We start from the raw sequence: 23,123 nt of genomic DNA on the forward strand, positions 1-23,123 counted from the left end.
CAGATTTCCACTTTTATATATTTTTACTTTTTTAAAGGTTTTATTTTTATTTAGTTGAGAGATAGACAGAGAAAGCAAGAGCGAGCACAAGCATGAGCAGGGAGTGGGGCAGAGGGAGAAAGAGACTCCAGGAGCCTGATGCGGGGCTCCCAGGACCCTGGATCATGACCTGAGCTGAAGGCAGAGGCTTAACCGACTGAGCCACCCAGGCACCCTGCACCCCAGATTTCTACTTTTTTTTTTTTTTTTTTTTTTTTTTTTAGATTTCTACTTTTAAAGCAACAGAGGAAAACTGCAGTTGGCAACGGTAGAAACCACTGCAGGGAAGACCCATTCTCCCCTGAAAAAATAAGTGTAATTAGCCAAAAGGTGGAAACAAGCCAAATGCTCATCAACTGATGACCAGATAAACAAAACATGGTATATATACATACAACGACGTATAGTCAGCCTTAAAAAAGGAACAGAGGTGGCTTTATAAAAAGAACCTGGGTGGCTCAGTGGTTGAGCGTCTGCCTTCAGTTCGGGGCGTGATCTCGGGTCCTGGGACCAGGTCCCACATCAGGCTCCCCACAGGGAACCTGCTTTTCTCTCTGCCTGTGTCTCTGCCTCTCTCATGAATAAATAAATAAAATCTTAAAAAAAAAAAAAAGGAACAGAGTAAACCCTATGCCAAGTAAAAGAAACTAGTCACAAAACCCACATGATATACATTCCATTTGTATGAAATATCAAGGAGGCAAACCTACAGAGACATGAAGTAGATTAGTGGCTGCTTAAGGCTGGGGATGATAAAGGCACATGTGTGTGTGAGTGTCTGTGTGTGTGTGTGTGTGTGTGTGTGTGTGTGTACAGCGGGTGGATGATAGCTAACAGCTATCTAGCTAGTAAGGGATTCTCTTTGTGGTGATGAGAATGTTCTAATATTGACTGTGGTTATGACTGCACATACCTGTGAATATACGAAAACCCACTGACATATATTTGAAATGGATGAAACGTATGGTATATAACTTATGTTTCAATAAAGCTGTTTAAAAAGTAAGTGGCATGTTAAACAAATTAAGAGCCCTTAGCTACCATCTCTTTCAAGTTTCCCTTTCAAAAATAAGGAAACCTAGCAGTGAGCCCAATTATTGGGGTCTAAATCAGTGTCCCAAGGTGCGCTGCCTCCCAGTCTTACTACTCACCATCCCCTACGCAGTCGGTTCTGGGCCAGGCCAGGGACCTTGGGAGACCCTCATCCTGGCCCCTTAAGAGCTTAAATGTGGCTGAGGTTTTTGAAGGCTGCAACGATGTTATAGCCAACAGCCCATGGGTAGCAGTGGGTTCAGAAGAGGTGAAAACTCCAGGAGCTGAGTAGTCAGGCAGGAGGTGAGGCCTGAGATGGGCCTTCAGTGTGGAATGCACTGGATGGAGGGCTGGAGAAGAGAGGTGAGGGCGCTCCGGGGAAGGGAGACAGGCGCTGCCAAGCAAGCAATTCCATTTATACCAGGTCTCTCGGATGAGGTTTGAATAACAAGACAGTCTCCATACGAGGAGAATGGGGATGTAGGCAGGAGAGGGCCGGTGTGCTGTAATCTGCAAACGAGCTATGAAGACACACCAGGGTAGGGCGATAGGAATGGGGAGGAAGGGAGACAAGCAGGGGCAAAACAACAAAATGCAACCGTGTTGAGACCTGTGGGAGAGAAGAGGGACAGCCAGGGCACTGACTGTGGGCTCGGACTGCCTGGCCTCAAACCCCTCCTCGCTGTGCTGGGTCAGGTTACTTAAATGCTCTGGCCTCAGTTTCCTGGGGAAAGTGGGAATAAAAGTAGTGTTTCTGTCAAACAGTTGCTGGGAGAATTAAACTCAGACAAGGCTTAGAACAATGCCTGGGAGCCAGTGAGTGCTATGCAAATACATGCAAATGTATATGAAGCATTCTCTAACCCAACTTCTGAAGATGACAACAGCAACAAGGAAAAACTTCATTATCTGCCATCAAGCGTCCTTTCTCTTCCAGTCCCCCCCCCCCCCCCCCATTTATTCATCCCTAGTTTGGAAATTCTAGGAAGAATAAAGCATGCTCCTTGCCCTGGAGGGTGCCCCCCCCCCCGGGGGGGGAGAAATAGGCCAGAAAACAGAACAATGACTATTCTCTGCCAAAATCCACGCATAAGAAATGGTTGAACAAACATGCTTGGTGGGCAGCCAAAAAAGCAAGTGAAAGACTCTGGACCGGACAGGCTGCTGTTCCACAAGCAAGCCTGCAGTCTCCTATTAAAAAGCAGCCAGTGCCCTGAGGTAATGCTCGGCTGGCATTCACCCTTCACCGGAGAGCTGCCTCAGACCAGGGAACCACCGAGGCTCTTCCCTGCCTGCTTCCTGGTGGCTCACCCTCCGGGCCTGGCCACAGTATCTATCTCCTCACCATGCCAGGCTCCTCACAATTTAAATCAAAGACCCTAAGGCCAAAGCCTGAATCGACAATGCTGGCCGGGAAGCTCTGGGCAGAGCTTTGAAGACTAGAGAGAGGAGGGACCCACGTCTTTTCTGATCCCATTGTGTGATCCTGACTGAAGAGCCCTGAATGGTCAGAATCAGAACAGGGCTCCATTCTGCCCTCAGCTTCAGGTGGTTGTGATAATGTGGTGGTGTCTCTCCAACCCAACCTCCCCCCACCCCCCCAAGGGCACACTCATACTCTGGGGATGAAGTGCCCATCATACACATGCAGTGTATTTTTAGTAATTGAACTTGGGTCTCATGTCGTTGGGTAATTATTAAAAAAACAAACAAAAACAAAACCAAACAAAAAAAAAACTCCCTTTACAAAGGATTAAAAAATTCAAATGAAGTTAAGAATTCAATTTATACTAGGTCCTTCAGATGAGGTCCCACTATCAGAATGGGTAAACAACCTGGGAGTGTTGACATGCGACATGATAATAAATATTAAGGTGGGTCTCTAGCTACTGTGATGGAAAAGCATACTTTTAAGTAGGATAAACAAAGAATGTTAAAGTAACATGTAAAAAAAGATCTGAATCAGGTTTGTACATGCACAGGTATGTATGTCTGAAGTGCAGACCATGAACCGAGAAGGCGGTTCATGCTCGGGGACAGGCAGTCCCAGGACTTGAGATTAAGAGAGACTCACTTTGGCTGAACTTCTCAAAACAAGAATGTGTTTAAGTACAACTTGCATAGTTTTTTTTTTAAAGAAAAAAATAGGGAAAAAAAGAAGAGAAACAATAGATTCTGTTGCATGTAAATATATGATCGTCTATGAATAAAGTCAAATCTGGTTTATAATTTTAAATTCTTCTTCCCTTTATTCTGGTCAGAAGGGGGCCCATTTTCCACTCTTCAGAGGGGCTCATTTTCCACTCTTCAGAGGTCTGAAAAGATTAAATAATATTAAATGCTGTATGACCTTAAGGAGCATGTACAGAATAAAAGTCCCCAAGCCAAACCTTATTAAAATAAAGACATTAATAATGGATGTATGATTTAGAATGGGATGTTCCCAGGAGAATCATTTCTCCTGGGTTTATCTGGCTAATAAGCTTCCTTTCAAGTTTGTGGATGGATGATGGTGATATCACTAGGAATGAACTTGAGGCTGTGTTTAAATAATTGCAACCAACTAGCTCCTCTGACATCTTTGTGTTCACTATTGACACAGTTAATCTGCTTAATTACAGTTTTGTTGGTATCTCAAATTCCCCTATTTACTTTGCATCCTGAAAAGTCCTTTGAAACCTAAACAGTCTACTACCTCTCCAGCTCTTTTGGAAAGGTTAAAATCTTATGATTATTTAAGGGGAGGAGGGGAATACTTCCAGTATTGAGTGGAATTGGAAATAATCTAGGGATAGAAAAATATACTGAATATTTTCAGCAACTTTTGCTCTCTCGGATCATCATTGTCCAGTTTGAGGATGTGATTTCTTAGAATTTATACTAAGACTGATAATTAAGTGCAGAGAACAAAATATATTCCAAAGTGTAATATACAAAGTGTGTACCCACTACGGTGGGCACAGTACCAGCACCTGGCACACAGTATGTTCCCAATAAATATTAACTGACTTATTGCATAGGAAAGAGGTACCAGGTCACTTAAATAATGGAGAAATTAAAACATCATTTCTATTTCTTTCAGCAAATATTATCTGAACTCATAATGTGTGTGCCAGGCATTGGCCCAGTACTGGAGAGTTACAGGCAAGGTAAGGTTTTTCTTGTTCTTAAGAGTTTACAAATTAAAGAATGAAAATAAAGCATAAGCACTTTCTGTTGGGGCAAAACATCAAAAGTTGTCTATTATTTCCAACACTCAAGTTCAAATCAAACTTGTACTATTGTGTCTAATTTAAAAGCATCCATTTCTGCCTCTGACCACCCAGCAACGTTTTGACAGTTTTAACAGCATGTTCAACATCAGTAATGATCTCAACAAATATTTCCTGGTATCAATAAGTGCTAGGCATGAAGGACAATACCAGCTCATATTCTAAGAGCTGACTTTTTAGGGAAATAAAATAAATCCATTCACTCAATGACAAGCTTTACCCAACATTTTAATGGACAAGAGAAAAGATCAAATGCCAAATTACCTGTACAGATCAAATTACTCTGGGGCCCTGAAGTAGGAGGTGATCCTTCCTAGCTGGCTGGCCCAGTAAGGTGTTAGAGACGAGATGGGGTTACCCGAGTATTAATAACCCAAGCGAGAGAGGAAGACATTCTAGGCCGGTGAGAGAAATGACACGCTACTCTTCAGCAGCAAGTCCAAAGACAAGCCACTCTGTATGAACTATGCAGAGGCCATGAGCATAAAATAGAAAACTGGAGACAGAAGCACCTTCATGATCATAATGGGCTGCCTTCAGGCCTGTTTATTAACATATTCCAGGGGATCCCTGGGTGGCTCAGCGGTTTAGCGCCTGCCTTTGGCCAGGGCGCCATCCTGGAGTCCCGGGATCGAGTCCCGTGTCAGGCTCCCGGCATGGAGCCTGCTTCTCCCTCCTCCTGTGTCTCTGCCTCTCTCTCTTTTCTCTCTATCATAAATAAATAAATAAAACTTAAAAAAAAATAAAAATAAAAATAACATATTCCAAAAAAAAAAATCACTGCACGGGTACATACATGTATGCCTTAAGATGAAGGTGACACCTGGAAAGGGATATAAGTCCCGAGTACAGTGCAATATAATTCCTTGATGTTTGTATCTTTAAAGAGTTCATATGAAGGGCAATGGCATTAGTATAATACTGGCTCCAGACTTTGGATTTTTAACCAAATGTTAAAAACGAGTCATTTCTCTTGTCTCTGTGTGTGTTTCCCTCACTCTCTTGGCTCATTTCTCTTTTCTCTTCCTTTATTTTTCTCCCTCCACCCTTTTCTGTGTAAGTTAAAAAAAAAAAAATCATTGCCACAAGCCTGTACGTTTAAATTCAGCCCACATGACATTTCCTTCGAGTTTAATTGCTTCCATACAATTTATATCCGCTAGTCACGCTAGACCCCAGAGTATTAAACATGCTCTTTTACAAAGAAGCTCTTGTCCTATAATAACCCCCATAATCAAAGTGCAGGAATTATGGGTAAGGCCCAGCCGGATGATGGGCGAAACAAACAGGTTTTTAAATTCACCCAAAGCAGGCTTTGGGCAGGAAGCAAATCAAAGCCAGCCACTCCACCATCAGGCTTGGGAACAGAAACACTGGAGTACTAGCCCAAACAGAGATCTGGTATCTCTGCACATCCAGTGAGTCTAAATGAAGTCAGATAGTTTATCTCTGGGCTGCCATGAAGAGTCACCACACATGCCACTTAAAGACACCTGCTTACATTCTCTCTGCTTTCAGGTCAACCCATCCAAGAAAGTTTCTACTGGTGGCCTCCAAAGGCCCCTCTTCAAAACATCTTCTAAAATGAGTAAATCATTCTTCTCTGTTACTCTGAGTGGACTAAAATTACCTCTTCTATCTTCCTATAAACTACTCAGGCACTATTTCTGGTTGTGTCTGTAAGAAAGGCCATCTACAATATCTCAAGGTGTCTTACAAACCCTTATCTTTCTGGACACTTGTTCAACCTATCCCACCATCCTTCTCTCCTCTAAACAACCCACCTCCCCAAAAGTTCACCTGTGAAATTCTGCCCTTGTACAGGGGCACTGATTGGACTCCTTAGATTTCCCTCACTCATGTAGTCCACTTTGTGCAAGAACTGTGCCTATTTTTCTTACAAAATCCCTTTTAGCAACACTTTTGGTCCTCCTCCTTGTATTCAGATAAGTACCTTTCTACCAGGATCAGATGTTTCTTAAAAAAAAAAAAAAAAAAAAAAACTATTTGTAATTCCATGCAATCTCTTCTCAAGTTCAAAATCCATTCAGAGCACGAGCAAAATAATCTGAACTACTGATCAGATCCACACACTCACATCTGAAGGGATTTACTCAATGTTTCTATAGCTTACTCCTTGGCCTATGTTTCCTTGTTGATTTTCATAGACCAATGATTTTGTCAATGAATAAAGGTTAGAGCCAATATACTCTGGATCAGATTCTAGTCTTAGAAACTGATAGATGGAAACATTTTGCTTACTTCCAATGAAGTATTAAAAAAAAAAAAAAAAAACAATTTCGGGGACGCCTGGGTGGCTCAGTGGTTGAGCGTCCGCCTTTGGCTCAGGACATGATCCTGAGGTCCTGGGATCGAGTCCCACATTGGGCTCCCTGCGGGGAGCCTGTTTCTCCCTCTGCCTATGTCTCTGCCTCTCTCTCTGTGTCTGTCATGAATAAATAAATAAAAATACTTTTTAAATAAATAAATAATTCTTAAAAACCCAATTTCGATGGTATCACTAAAACACAATGCCATTTGAGGTTGATTTATCTTTTGCACGCTAAGCATGTATATTATTCATTAGAGTAGTCTACATCTGGACATATTCAGACCCATAATCTCTTTATGTATCAAGTCACTAGACAAATCAAAGAAAAATCAGGTTTTTAAAACATTCATTTAGAAGCTCCTACTTACATTTTGGGAAGGAAACCTTATATTTTAATGGTATGAGATATTATTTATTATGCAACATCCTTTTATCTTGTTCCACAATGTAACTTTTTTGTTCTACACTTGGCAGACTTTACTCTCACTGTACAAAACAGACATTGTTTTAAAAACCCATTTGTAATAAATGTCAGTAAGTACGATCTTTCACTTCAGCTGAAGCAACCCCATGGCATCAGTTTACACCTCCATGCTCACTTGGAAGTTCATAATACTCTTTTTCAACAGCTCTGGAAACCAGACTCCAAACAGATATACACCAGTCAACCGGGATGTTTACCAGGGCTCAGAAGGACCTTCACAGAACTCTCAAAACTTGTTACTACCAATGCTTTGCTTTAGGGGGAGTATGGACAAGGACTTGAATCAGCCAGATCATGGGCCCTCTTATCCACACACAGGGTGAGCTGGACATTCCAAAGCATGTGCAACTGGGAAATCTGCATCCTGTAATGATTTTCAACTAATTAACTAGGGCTGGCCAACTATTAGGTCAAATGAAAAGCACTGCGGTAAAACCTGACTAGCTTGACCATGGCTAATAATTTAAAAAAAGCCGTGCTGGTTCGTCCCCTGCGCTGCTCACCTGACAAAGTTTCAGGCAAAAGTTTCAACAACTCTGGATCTAGCCTTTACAATCATTCCTTTAATGTTGACACTCCAAATTGTCCATAATTATTGACCCTACAATCTAATCTGCTCCTACTGTTAAATATCTGTTAATAATCACTGACTGCTCAATAGTTATTAAAATGTAAGCAACAGACAAATACAGAGAACAATGGATCCACTGTCTACCGTATGGGTTACAGCCCTTGGACCTTTGCTGAGAACTCCACTTTCCGAAGCCCAAAGCATAGCCCTCGCTATCTTAACACTTACAGAAATGCAACATCAATAGAACCAAATTTAATTTTTTTCAGACCACAGATAACTAAACTTTTTGAAAAGTCCAAGTAAAAAAGCAACTATATTTGTAAGACACCCTTGGGTAGAGCTTTAAGTAGCTCATCCTTTCTCTCCTCCTGCTTTTTCTTCCTTCGAGTTTTTCTACAATACATACTTATGCCTGATTTTATGTCAAAATGCACAGAAAGACAAATACATGTTGGATGGTATAATTACTTAAGAATTCATATTTGCCAAAAGTTCTATATGTATAGACTAATGTTTCAGGCAGTATATAAAACAAAGACCCATAAAAGTGGAAACAGTTGCAGTAGAGAATGTGTCTTTAGAAAACCTAAGTACTTCTGTAAACAGCTCCGAAGTTTACTGCTTCTTTTATGATTCTTGATCCCAGCTACTAACTTTACATGTTTATACAAACCCCAAACTAGTAACAAGGCTACCAGGTGCTCCCAAATTAGCAGAAAGGAGCAAAACGGCCTTTTGACTACAAAATATATCGAAACCCAAACTCCAACTCAAACCAGTTTGATACCGTCAAACATGTTCTCTTTACCTGATATTGTGAAAGGCTAAACTGGCCTCGGGCGTTTATCTGCATTAATTTTGGAATCTCCTTTGCCACGTATCAGAATCAGTTCTGGCAAATGGAGAAACAAAGATAGGAAAGATAAACGTTTATCTGAAACTACAGTTATATAATATTCTGAACCATAAATTTTTAACTGATACTCATCAAACATAATCTGCTATTTTTATGGCTGCCATTAAGTATGACACATCGCAGCAGTAACAGTCGTGTGTGCTACAAACTGTGACAAAGGTTTTACCACAGTCAGGATCCAAGACTGTAATTTTCATTATGGCAAGTGATTATCATGCCAATTAGAGTAATATTTTTCCCAAGTCTTTTAACTTATCTCAGTTAGTTATAAAACACTGATTTCAAAGCTTGTTTTCACAGGATGTTTGAATAAGCAAATGTGTGGTCTTTCCATATGGCATTGGATCTGTACAGTGAGAGAACCATGCTCCTTAAGAGGGACATTGTAGACTATACGAGAATTTGGGAGATGCCCTTTATCTAATTGAGAGGCTTATTTTCTTCATTTTTCCCTCTTCACAAACTAGACCGTAGAATTAGTACCCCAGGCTCCAGCTCTTGCCCTACCCTGGGGAAAGAAAGTGGCCTCAGTGGAAAAACCATTCACTGAAAATTTTTCACTTCTCATTTTCCTGGAGCCCTAAGAAACAGGACACACAATTAAACCATTCCTCCTTCTTGCAATTTCTTCCCTGGATTTCTTGTACTATTTCCTGCATTTCCTCCAACCTCTCTTGGCTGTCTATCCTTTACAGAGTCCCGACATTCCTCCTCACTCGATCTGTAACCTCTCTCTGTGGGATCTCATCCACCCTGGATTAGAATAATTATATATAATAATTATAAATATATTACATATAATAAAACTCGAGACAAAATTCAGAAAATAATACATATATTTATGGATATTGGATATACTGGATATATTAAACTCACCCCAAACTCGACATGGCGAAAATTTTCTCAACCTCTTCTAAACTTACTTCCTGCTAGGGCGCCCTGAATGGCTCAGTTGACTAAGCCTGACTAAGCCTCTCAACTCCTCTCAACTAAGCCTTCAACTCCTCAGCCTTCAACTCGGGTCAGGATCCCAGGGCCCTGGGATGGAGCCCCACATCAAGTTCTCTGCTCCGTGGGGAACCTGCTTCTCCCTCTCCCTCTGACTGCAACTCCCCCTGCTTGTGTGCACTCTCTCTCTCTCTCTCTCTGTGTCAAATAAACAAAATCTCTAAAAACTTACTTCCTGCTGGTTACAATTTGAGGCACCTCCATTCATGCCATGGACAGCCAGCCACCTGCACATCTTCCTTCTCACCTCTTTTCCTCACTCCTCTTATTTAATCCATTGCCAAAGCCTGTCAAATTACCTCAATATCCCTTAAATGACTTTACTATATCGTTCAAATGATTTCACTTCTTCCCTTTACTAGAACCACCAAAGCAATTTCCTAGCGATTAAAGCACTCTTATGAGTACCTTCATTCCAGAATGGGAGATTCCTGAATTCTGAAACTGCAGCTAGAATGTCTGTCCTCATCTCATCCCAGTAGGGCTCGTAGCAGAAATTCTCTGAAAACCTGACCGGTTTTGGAGCACCAAGCACATCAACTTCCTGAACCACAAAGCTAAATCCCAGTTCTGAACCAAAGTGACCAAGCTTTTCACCCTGAGACCTCTCCATCAGGCATCACAGCTAGTTCTTCATAATTTAATCCACATCTATTCTCAGTCCTACGGTTATACGAGGGTGAACAAGGGACAAAGACCACCTACGCTGTGCTTTCCACAACACCAAAACAACCAACCCATGCCATTATAAATGAAGTCATGTAATGCATAATAAAATCTCTGGAAGATGTACAAGCAATTGTGAATAGTGGTGACTAGTGGGTGGAGTACTTTTACTTTTTACTTTATACCCTTCAGTTCTGCTTAATAAAAAAAAAAAAAAAAGTCAGCTTCTAGGGGCGCCTGGGTGGCTCAGTCGGTTGAGCATCCAACTCTTGGTTTCAGCTCACATCGTGATTTCAGGGATGGAGCCCAAGGTCATGGGGGGAGTCTACTTGTCCCTCCCCTTGTTCCTGCTCTCTCTCAAATAAATGAATAACATCTTTTTTTTTTTAAGCCAACTTTTAAAAATAAACCTAAATGTAAAATCAGGTCAGTAACAGTTAAGTCTGTTCATTTTATTTTTCTTAAGATTTTATTTATTTTTGAGAGAGAGAGCGCATGTGCATGAGCAGTGAGAAGGTGCAGAGGGAGAAGGAGAAACAGATTCACTGCTGAGCAGGGAGCCAGACTTGGGGCTCGATCCCAGGACTCTGGGATCATGACCTGAGCCAAAGGCAGATGCTTAACCAACTGATCTGCCCAGGCGCCCCAAGTCTGTTCATTTTAATTACATTTATCATGTGCTTGCATTTTCTACTTTTTGATGGGTTATCAATTGCCTTTCAACCTCTGAACTCGAAGCCACAAACTGTTTTTCATGGACAAATTGGGAGAAAGACAAATATTCAACATCACAGTATTTGTAAAAAAAAGCCACCACAAAAGAGGATATATTCTTACTAAATAATCCAGAATGTGTATTTTTCTCCAGTGACCATGTTTTGCACTGAGTCTAAGGCTGATAGTGCTTGCAGATAGATTAGCCACAAGAAAGAACATGATTGGGACGCCTAGCTGGCTCAGGGATTGAATGTCTCTGCCTTCGGCTCAGGACGTGATCCCAGGGTCCCGGGATCGACTCCCGCATCGGGCTCCTTGCAGAGGGCCTGCTTCTCCCTCTGGCTGTGTCTCTCTGCCTCTCTCTGTGTCTCTCATGAATGAATAAATAAATAAGATCTTCAAAAAAAAAAAAAAGAAAGAAAGAAAGAAAAGAAAAAGAAAAAACAGGATTTGGGTCCATCTACAGCGTTCGGAATTGAAGTGTGCCAAAGCATGTTTTTAAAACAATGAGCACAGGGGTCACAAAGACATAAAATATATTATGTACTAGAAAATAGATGATAACCATCCTTTGTGCCACAGACTTTGTTTTCATACTAAGACTCAATATTTTTGTTAAGTTAATGAGAAGTATAATGAATTGACTGGTTGGTTGATACATAAAAGGCAGTTGTAAGGATGGATGGAAAAATAAAATATGTAGGTTAAAATATGCATGGATGAAAAGAAGAGGAAAGAAAAGAAAAAGAATTGAAAAAAGTTAAGAGAAACATATCAACACCTCTCAAACTACCTGTGGAAAAGGATCGATGTTTTGCTATTTTCAATCTGTCAAGACTAGTATGTAGTCCTATGGTGGATGTCTTGCACATAACTTGAGCCACATGTGACTCATCACACAAATTTGGCACACCCAAACTACCATGTTCCATTAGATAATCCCACTGATCACATGCTTACATGTCACAGCAATATGATTTTGTTCTACGAGTTTCTAATCACTCTTGACCTCCGTATCTAGTCTGTCATGGGCAAGTTACATACATCTGCACACTAGTGTCAGTTCAGAGATCATACTTTGAATAGTACTGAGACACTTGATCAGCCACTTCACTGGTGTGCCATTCATTCTGATCGGTAGGGCATCCATCGCACTGGCCAGTGTGCACTTGCCAGACCATGTATCACCCTTGTATAAGAAGGGTGGGTATAATGATTAACAGGATAGTAGATCAGATAAATTAGATAACGACAAGCTAGATATATAACAGACAGGGGCCATCCTGCAGCTCTTTGTGTAAAGAATATCTCGGGGGGCACCCAGATGGCTCAGTCGGTTAAGCATCTGCCTTCAGCTCAGGTCACGATCCCAGAGTTCTGGTATCAAGCCCCGCATCGGGCTCCCTGCTCAGCCAGGACCCTGCTTCTCCCTCTGTCTCTCCCCCCTTCCCCTGCTTAGGCGCTCTCTCTCTCTCTGTCTCAAATAAATAAATAAAATCTTAAAAAAAAGAAAAGAGGGGAAAAAGAAAAAAGAAAAGGGGGGGTATCTCTGAATAAAGTGTTAACAATGGTTCTCTAAAACCAGCGATCCAGAAGAACTTATTTCCTCCATTTTCATTCCTCCAGTAGTGTTTGGACATATAATATTTTTATAATTAAAGAGAAAATAAGAAAAAAATCTAAATGTCCCATCAGTAAGGGACTAGTTTAAAAAAATGTATACTACATCCATACAATAGAATACTGTGCAGTCCTTTAAGCAATAAAACATGTACATACACACACACACACACACACACATACACACACACACGGAAAAAGAAACATCAGGATATACTAAGTGAAAAAAGACGCAGATGAGTGTGTATAATGTTCTATCATTTGCACTATACTGAAAATAGTCTAAGTGGGTAAATACTTACCTACGCTTATACTCACATAGACTTTCTTCGGAAAGACAAAAGAATCTGGTGCTCTAGGGAGGGGACCAGAGGATTAGGGTAGGGTGAAATTTCTCACAATATATGCTTTGGTATTACTTAAAATGTTTATCATTTATGTGTATTTATCACCTATTCAAAAGCTTTTTGGCTGTTGTTATTCAAGAGGCTATCTGAAAACATTAACACATGATTCAGGGTCGACTTCCATGTGAAAAGGCTCTCAGTAGTCTTCACTAAGAGCTTAGAAAGGGCGTGCTTGAGAGGGAGGCCCCTAGCTGCTCAGGCCAGGCTTCTTTGGGGGACAGGGCCTAGGTGGGCTTCGGTGGGATAACGGCGCTTCTGGAAGCTCAATTTTGCCTTTGCCCAGTTGTTTAGCCTCGGAGAAGCTGAGGAACCATCCAAAACCACAACAGAGTATTCTGGGAACAGCCAGATGCTCAAACTATTCATTTATAAGCAGAAATGGCAGATTCAGGGATGGTGGGCAAGAGTCAAGGGTAGCCTCAGAGCCTACTGACTTGGAAAGCAAAGACCACCCACTACTGTGGAATGGCATGTGCTAAACTGAATATATGACAAGATGACTCAATCTATGGATGGACAGATAAATGAATGAACTATTATGAAAGCCACTATCGCTTCAGATTCCTTTAAATCCGTATAAAATCCTTAGTTCCTTAAACAACTAGGAAGATCTCGACATAGGAGACAATGGTGGGGTCTTATGCTACATTCAGATAAAGCGAGGACTTGTGTACCTCAAAATCAAGGAATGAGAAAATTGACATTTACTCACAAAAGGTCAGGTGTACCACTCCTAGCTGATGTTTCAAAGCCCCAATGGGTCACAGTCACCCACCAACCATCACTTACCTTTTAACCCAAGTCAGGCCAGACTTTTCTTGGTATCAAAAACACACCCTGCTACGGTTTCTGCCCCCGAACTTCTCTTCCTTACTCCCTCTTTCCTAGAAGGCCTCTTTGCTCACCTACCCACACTCTTCCTATTTTTCAAGGCTCCATTTATGTCCAGGCACCTTTACAGAGACTTCTCTGGATCACCCACTCTCTATCTCCATCTTCTTCTCCCCTGCATCACAGTATGTGGAACTACGATTCTAAACTTTCGGTCCAAGGGGCACAGACACATGGAATCACATTCCTGAGTATGACAGATTCCTAATTGGAATTCTAGGGGACGAGCTCGCAATGCAAACGGCCACAAGAAAGTATTACAGGATTCCCTCCTTATCAAGCACCCACCCATTTGCCAGGCAGCGTGCTCAAGTCATACAGTGACAAGCCAGACAAATATCAATCTTGCCCTTGTGGAGCTTGTAGTATAGTGACAAAGAGCAGTAGCAGAATGTGGCAGTAGAGCCACGGCTGGGGAGCCACCGGGCTATCCAAAGTGCAGGAGCATCTAAATTAGCGTGGGGGCTGTGAGTCAGGGAAAACCTCCTGCAGGGGTGGCATTGAGGCGGATGCCTGAAGGTAGCACAGGAGTTAACCAGGCAAGAAGCAGGAAAGTAATGTTCCAGGCACAGGTAACAGGTTGTGCCAAGTTCCTGAGGCCAGAGCAAGGACAGCCAATGGGAGAACTAAGAGACGTTCAGCCCGGCTGCAAGTTTCAGACCTGTAACCATAATAGAAACAAGTGCCTTATTATGACACACCTCCCAGGAGCTTCCAGCACACGGCGAGCAGCAGCTCCAGGCTGTGGGGGCACAGGGGGTCCAGAGGCAGCTATTTAGCCTGATGTCGTCTGTGCTCTCCCTGCCTCCCCAGCTAGGCCGTCAGCTGCCTGAGGTTGGGGAAACCCGCCACACATTTCTCCCCCGCACAGCATGCTAGCACACAAGGGAAGTTCAGGGATTTTTCACCCTCGATGTTCAAGTGGCTAAAGATCCTTTAGGGGGCATGGAGGAAGGGTCCTGGGAGATGGCACACACATCCCACCCACCCGACTGGGAACAGTAACAATAATAAATAAACTGTCAGCAGGACTTACTGTGCCAGCCACAGCCCTACGCACTTTACCTACATTTCCTGATCTCACTTCATCTAGCCAGTGCCAAGCAAGTGAGCATCATTTCTTCCGTTCTTAGTTATCATCTGCTGCGCCTGGATGGAACATGAGAAGTCCAGGAAGGAGTGCGCGCAAATAAAGAATAAGCTGAAGGAAATTCGTGTGACCTAAGGGTCTGCGATAATCCTACTTCTTATCCTGGAGTGACTTCAATGGAGAATTCTGGGTTAAGCGTTTAGCAATTACTGTGTCGGTTCATTTGGAAAGAAAATAACCCCAAAAAAGAAAAACAAAGCAGTTCCCAAAGAGCACCCATTTAAGTAACAGAAGCTCCAGGCTTTAACAGAAGCTCCAGGCTTCAGTTACCGAGCTATGGCTCAAAGATCTCCCCACACCTCCCCACACCTCCCCAAATCTATGACATCATCTTTTTTTTTTTTAAGACTTTATTTTTAAAACATCTCTACGCCCAGTGTGGGGCTCCAGTTCACAGCCCTGAGATCAAGAGTCGCAAGCTCCATCGACTGAACCAGTCAGCGCTCCTAACGACTTCATCTTTACATTTTTCTTTCTCCTACAATTTTTATAACTCCTCCACCTTCCAATTTAAAGAGAAATATATGTTTATTGTAGGAGATCTGGAACACAGAGAAAGGCAGAAAGTATAAACAAGAAAAATCAGCCGTAATTCAAAAAATGGCCATTGAAAAGATTTTGGTATCTATCCTTCTAGCAGGTATAATCGTATACACACACACACACCTTTAAAAGTAAAATCAGGATTATGATATTATCACAAGGGTCTGTATTTGCTGACTTTCTGATATTTAGGACTTCTTATTTCTAAGCATTAATAATTATTAAATCAGAGGCACCCAGGTGGCTCAGGGGTTGAGTACCTGCCTTTGGCTCAGGGCGTGATCCTGGGGTCTGGAATCAAGTCCTGCACTGGGCTCCATACGGAGAGCCTGCTTCCCCGTCTGCCTGTCTCTGTCTCCCTCACTGTGTCTCTCATGAACAAATAAATAAAATCTTTTAGAAACAATTATTAAGTCAAGAAATATAAGTGAAAACATACTACGTATCCACAAAGCACACTGGAAAAAACTCTAACTTGATTCAGATAGAAAAATCTCAACTATAAAAATAATAATGAAAGGCACAGAAAAGACTTCCCAAAGTACAGTCTGTAAAACATTCCTAAGTAGAAGGCAACAGATGATCGCTGGAATAAAAATGTTCAAATCACACGAGTTTGTGAAATACTAGCTTAAACAAAAATAAACTAGTTTTTCTGATAAGTAACTTTAGAGTCCTAAATGTATGTTATGAAATTCCAAGAGAGGGACACAGCATGCAACATATCCCAGATTTATTGGTCCAAAAACCCCATGTTCACAAAGCATCTGAACAAAGAATACACTTTGGAAAACACCGCTCTTCTGATATTTCAATGCACAAAAACATGCACAGTCACCCTCAGACCAGTGAAAGGGCCAACCTCTCAGAATCTACCCTTCATTAATAAGCGAACTACTTCAGTCCTCAGTCTTTTTTTTTTTTTTTTTAAGATTTATTTATTCATGAGAGACACACAGAGAGAGGCAGAGACACAGGCAAAGGGAGAAGCAGACTCCCTGCGGGGAGCCCAATGCAGGACTCGATCCCAGGACCCCGGGATTATGAGCTGAGCCAGAGGCAGACGCTCAACCACTGAGCCACCCAGGCGACCCAGTCCTCAGTCTTTCAACCCACCTTTCAGAAAGAAAACTGTCCCCTGGACTGGTTGATTCTTTTACTTCCATCACCTTCTCTTATAGTTCGATACATAATTGAAGGAGGAAGGGAAAGGAGAGAATGATATACAGGCTGTAATTCCTACCAGTCTTAATGGTCAACAAACAAAAACCAAGACTCAATACTGCCTCAAGCCTCTACAGCAATTTATTTCTCATCAATCTGTGCAATTACAAAGGCAATGAGAAGCAACCTGGTTCTTTTTTCCCTTGACACTACTTTACTAACATTATTTAATTAACCCTCTTAACAAGCCCTTCGCAATGTACCGGATCCTGACATCAGGTCATCTGCCTTCCCTGTTACATCTGTGCTCCCTATAAAATGACATGCATTCATTAATGGAAGAATTAAGGATAAAATATCAAGAGGCACTGCAGATATACTCTTCGTTTCCGGTTTATTTGTTGTTCTCATCACCTCTCTCTCCCCAGCACCAAGAGCTCCAAATTTGACCACCCAGACTGAGGTCAGAAGCAAACTCCAATGCTCCATCCACCACTCCAGAGTTATCTGGTCACCAAGGATACCTAATTACAGGGCCTAATTAGGGGCATGTAATCGGCATGAGGCATCATGGTGCAGGGGAAGGAGTACAGGATTTAGAATCACGTAATTCTAATCCCATCCCTGCCACTCACCTGATATGTGACCCTGGGCCACTTACTCAACTTCACTGAGCCTCAGTTTCCTCAAGAACAAAATGAGATAATGAGATAATATGTACCTATTCACAGCGTCACTATAGGGGTTAAAAAAAATGAATATATGTGAAAGCGCCTAGGGTTATGGAAAAAAACATGTTTCCACACACACGTGTTGGGAGTGTGCTCCACAGGTGATTCTGGTGTTGTCTCTCTGGAAAGCACTGACTCAGCAGCCTGCCTTGTCTGGTACAGAGCAGGTCATCAACAGATGTCACTTACCTCCCCTCCTCTTCTCTCTCCACTTCTTGATCCGTTCCCCTCTCCCCCACTCCCCACCTCACACCCACAAAACTGGCCCAACTAGCAGCTATGAGCCAGATTCCAAAAAAATGAAAAGCAGACCCTCTTCAAAAGGGATACAGTATCCTGTGTGAAGTCACAAGGTACCCACGGTGGGCATTTCTATTTAGGTTTTTTTTAACAGGAAAATTGACTCAGTCTTTATTTTAAACTTACAAAGCTGACTTTCAATTCCAGATCCGGTTGTCATTCAGAGTCATAAATATAATCAAGAGTCTCAACCAGGTTTTATCCTATTGCCAAGGTTTCTGCATCTGAGTCTGGCCAGGTAAAGAACACATGCGTGTGGAAAAAGAGGCAACAGGAGGCAAGAATGAACTTGTACTGAAAGTCTGCTCTGTGCCAGACACTTTAAATATGTTATCTCATCTTTCAAAATACCATAAAATAAGTATTACTCTTACTGATAGATATTTTACAGACAAGGAAACTGAGGCAGCTGGCAATATTTTTTTAAGGACAAAAGGCCCTCATGAAAACAACTACATTACAATGCCAGTCAAAGGTAAATAGAAGAAAAGAAAGAAAGAAAAGAAAAGGAAAAAAAGAGTTCTTTTTTAGAAAATAAATTTAAAACAACTTTTAAAATATTTTCCTTTTTTTAAGATTTTATTTACTTATTTATGAGAGATATACATAGAGAGAGGCAGAGACATAGGCAGAGGAAGAAGCAAGCAGGCTCCCTGTGGGGATCCTGATATGGGATTTGATCCCAGGACCTGGGATCACGAGCTGAGCCAAAGGCAGATGCTCAAGCACTGAGCCACCTGGGTGTCCCTAAAATAAATATTTTCAAATTAAAAAGGATTTGAACATTTTACTTCCCACAAACAGTAAGTTACTTAAGCATGTACTCCAGCAAAATGAGGGCATAAACCAAAACAGAGGAAGATACAAGAAAAGGAAATGCTACTTCTGGCCATGGAGAGAAGTAAAAAGAAGTACCAGGATGATAGCTTCGCTGGAGGCCTAGAAAACAATCAGAATCCAGAATGGCACAAAAAGATAAAGGAATTCGGGCAAAAAGGCTTAGGGAAACAAGACTTATAGCACTGATGGAATTTAGAGTCTAAAGCATTTTGGAGGCAAATAATATATAAACAAAAAGGCAATTAGAAACACTAGAAAAAATGTTTAAGAAAGTGAAGGTCTATTATGAAAAAAAGTTGACACAAAGTTAAACAACTTTTTTTTAAGAGTTTGAGGGGCGCCTGGGTGGCTCAGTGGGCTCAGGTCATGATCTCAGGGTTGTGGGATGGAGCTGCATCCAGCTCTCAGGTCAGCGCTTAGTAGGCATGAGATTCTCTCTCCCTTTCCTTCTGCTCCTACCACCCCGCCCCCACCTGCACTCTCATACTCTCTATCTCTAAAATTAAAAAAATTAAATCCTTAACAAAAAAAAAAAAAAAAAAGGGGGGGGTTGGCGGAAAGAAAGAATCCATTTGGCTTCTATGCCAGATATATCCTCCTCTGATTCCCCAGGAATCCTGACACCAGACTCAATGTAACAAGCAAGTCTAAAATTTAATCTTAATATAAGAAGCTATGAATTATATATACAGAAATGTAATAATGCAAATATTGTCTCTGGATTTTCAACTTTAATAATAATTTATGAATAAAAAGGTCAATTTAAGAGCAAAGCACAAAATCTTTATTGGTTATGGGTTCTGGGCTTTGGACCGTTAAGGTAGCATCAAAAAGAGAAAATCGTAGAAACCCAAACCTCCTTGACTTACAAGAGGGGGAGTCAAGAAATACCATCAAAAGTTGACAAAGAATAACAAAGGTGATCTAACAGGCAAGCTAAAAATAACATAAATATCAAAAATGGGGGAGGAATAAACAGTTTAAGGAGCTACATTCTCATTTTCAATCAGAAGTTAAAAGGTGGTAAATCAAAAAATTATGGGAAAAGCATTTTAGGGTTAAGGAAGTATCAATTTAAGAATTAAATACAGAAACAGTTAAAAAAAAAAAAAAAAACCTAAAAGGCTCCCTCTGTGAGCCTTGAGGAGGTGAAGGAAACCATTGTTTTTCAACAAAAGTCCTTCTGTACTATTGGGTTTGTTACTAAGTGCATAGATCACTTTGACAAAAATAATTTTCTATGACACTTTTCAGAAAAGGCAAAACACTAAAATTATTACCAAAAATTGGGAGTGGCGGGCAAATATTATCATTGAAATTATATTTAAGAGTGGAGATAAAATATTTTTTCTCATAGAATGGTAGTCAAATAAAATTTTCCTGTAAGAATGTAAAGTCCTACTAAAGCCAAGCCATGTTCTTCTTTATAATTCTCTGTTTTCTGGTTTATGTGTAATAAACATGTATCCCATATATAACCAGGACTTTTTTTTTTTTTTAATTTTTAATGTGATCAGCAGTCAAAGTCAACGTGCCAGGTGGCTAAGAGCCCAACACCTACACGCCCCCAGCCTGATTTATGAGCCTTAGAGGGCAGCAGGAACAGCGCAGTAATTTTCAGGGGCCATGTGTTTTAACATCAACCCTCTCCACTTGTATACGCTACCGAAAGAATCACACGACAGGAAAGGTGAGACCACTCAGGAAAGGCTTCCTTTAAAAGGTAACAGAAAGTCATTACATCATATACCTAGGAACAACCTTACCTAAGAAAATCACGAAAAGCTTTCTAAAGCTTCTTATTATCCAGGCTTTGTTTCCCATAAAGCTCATTGTTCAGCTGGGGAAGTGACATGCAGGAGAGAGGGAGGAGTGAAGAAAATGGAAAAGTGCTCTTAAGTAGTCGCCAACACATTAGAGGTCCAGTCCAGGGTCTACCATTAAATACCCATATGACTTTCTCAAAGTCACGTGGCCACCCTTCCTTGCTCTTGGGTTTTCTAGCCAAAACAAAACAAACCTGACCCTGGTCCAATCTAAAATCCTTTAACTTCTCATTTATAAAGGCCTTGACTGACGGAATCGGTAATTGGATGCTACTGCTAATCCCATTTCGCAGATGATGGAGCAAAATGGATTTTTTGACAATTCAGGGTCCGTGGTCACGATTTTTCAAGCTTCTTCTACTTAATCGGGGTGCCTTTCGAGGCTATGTCATACAACATTCAGCTTACTCCGACTTTAAACAAAGCCCCCCAAAAAACTCAGGGAACTCCTGGCAGATTGCTCATCTTGAAAGACAATAGTTAACGCTGACTTAATTTCTTAAATTCCCTTAGCCACTTGGCCAGAAAGTTTCCAGGGGCTGCATCAAATCAAGCTAGCCTACTACCTACACAGTTTTTCAGCTGTCGTCTTCACTGACTATCCAAAGTGACTGAAGAGGTGCTCTGCCTTGGGCTGCAGAGTGGTTGTAGCTAGGGGAACGGACAATGAATCTGAGCAACTTTCTCTAAACCCAAAGCTAACTTCCATTTTTTTTTTTTTAGATTTTTTTTTATTTATTTATTCATGAGAGATACAGAGAGAGAGGCAGAGACACAGGCAGAGGGAGAGGCAGGCTCCATGCAGGAAGCCGGACATGGGACTCGATCCCAAGTCTCCAGGATCACGCCCTGGGCTGAAGGCAGCGCTAAACCACTGAGCCACCCGGGCTGCCCACTAACTTCCATTTTTGTCCTAGTTTCATCTTTCAAAACTTGTGCATAAAAGGGATTTTTTTTTTTGGCTTTTTTTGGGGGGGAGGGTCTTTTTTTCCTAGCTTTCCTTTGATATTAGGCAAGCCTAGCTCTTATTTCATATTTTTAATAACCACAGTTATACTGATCACATATCATATATTTTCGTGTGTTTGGTCCCAAAGTCATTTGGGACCACCAAAGATCCCCCTAAATTACTGTAAATTAGACCATTTTGTATTTGCATTCATTACCAAGTCCTTCTCTATAAAAGTCACAATTAATATTCAAAACCCCATTTACCTAAGCAAACTTAAGATTATTTTGGAGCTTTATGTACCATAGAAACTAATGTCATCCAGTATCATCACATTTAGGAAGATGTCATGTTATTCACATACTTGAATTGCACCAGCCATTTAGAAGTCAAAGCACTGAGTACATGTCTACACTAACACTCAAAGCCTGGGAGAAGGCCGGTTGTGGAATGGCCATCAAGTCGGCTTCAGGACAAGTGCCTCTCCAATCACACCAATCCCAGAAACAAAATAAAGAACTCCTCCTTGTACAAGATGTCAACAGCTGTGGGATGGGGAAGGAATAACTGGTCACCAGTATGAGTCAAAGACTTGGCTACAGTAAACCTCATCCATTACTGCGGATTTGTTATTAGAGCCAACCGAGAGCGATCAAGGTATCAAATATTAGTGCCAAAGAAAGGCTTGATTATGTTTTTAAAAGAGCACATAATGTCTCCGGAGAAATTTTAAACTAAAGCTCTTCTTCATCAAAGAATTACGGGCTTTAAAATCAACTCTTAAGGCAAGTTCTAAGAAGAGGAGTTTCCCTCCATGGCAGTGAGCCACCAGCCAGTGCAGGCAACCCTAAACCAAGCTGGTCCAGCTGGCACAACTTCCATCTAGGCCATCAACAGCCTGACCCCCGCCCCCTTGACCTCACTGGTCACACTTCAAGTTCCAGCTTGGTTTCTCCTCTGGAACATAATTATCTTAGGGTACCACCATGGAAACAGCATCTTTCTTATGCCTGTGAACATAGTTTCCTGTACAGTCTCATTCCAATCTGACGTAAAAATCATCCCATCAAAAGGCCCTGACAGTGTGGGAAGGGAAGAATAATAACACAGCGGCCTCGGGATCCCAAGGTGTTTTAGGTTACTAAGTGTGACATCACCAAACTGCTGACCCAATTTCCAACACAACTGATTTTCCAGCCCGCAACCACTTCACCGGGGCCGAGTCGCTAATTACATCACTGTGCCGTGTGGTCATTACATCACTCAGCTGGGAGCAGTAAGGCCTACCCGGCAGGCGGCAGGCGGCGGGGCTCACTTTTCCAGCTTGCTTTTCCCCAAGAATGGAGACAGTGCAGACCCCCTACACAACCAAGAGTCCCTCTGCTTCCCAGGCTTCAAAGGTTTTCTGGAATGTATCTCGGTGTCACCTCCCCATGGAGCAAGCTCTGGTCCATCTGACGGGGAAGGGGCAGGTAAGGGAGTCAGTCCCCCCCCCCCCCCAAGTCTATACCAACCATGCCAGATTCAGGGCAAGGTCACCTGTGGGTTTCATAAGAATCGCCCCCAAATTGGTGATTGTTTGCACGTCCCCAATGCCTCGGACTCCCAGGGCCCTGGAGGCTCCCTGCTTGGGGACAAGCCTGCAAGGATGCGCGCTCCCTC

The 23,123-nt window shown here is 41.8% G+C and overlaps 1 protein-coding gene across 1 annotated transcript in view; it reads right to left on the reverse strand.

The window, feature by feature from the left end:
- Window positions 1-23,123, reverse strand: part of WWTR1 (WW domain containing transcription regulator 1) — a 131,723-nt gene that overhangs the window by 107,414 nt on the left and 1,186 nt on the right. The gene's annotated exons all lie outside the window — the stretch shown is intronic.

The sequence above is a fragment of the Vulpes vulpes genome, chromosome 11, assembly GCF_048418805.1.
Source record: "Vulpes vulpes isolate BD-2025 chromosome 11, VulVul3, whole genome shotgun sequence".
NCBI classification, from domain to species: Eukaryota; Metazoa; Chordata; class Mammalia; order Carnivora; family Canidae; genus Vulpes; species Vulpes vulpes.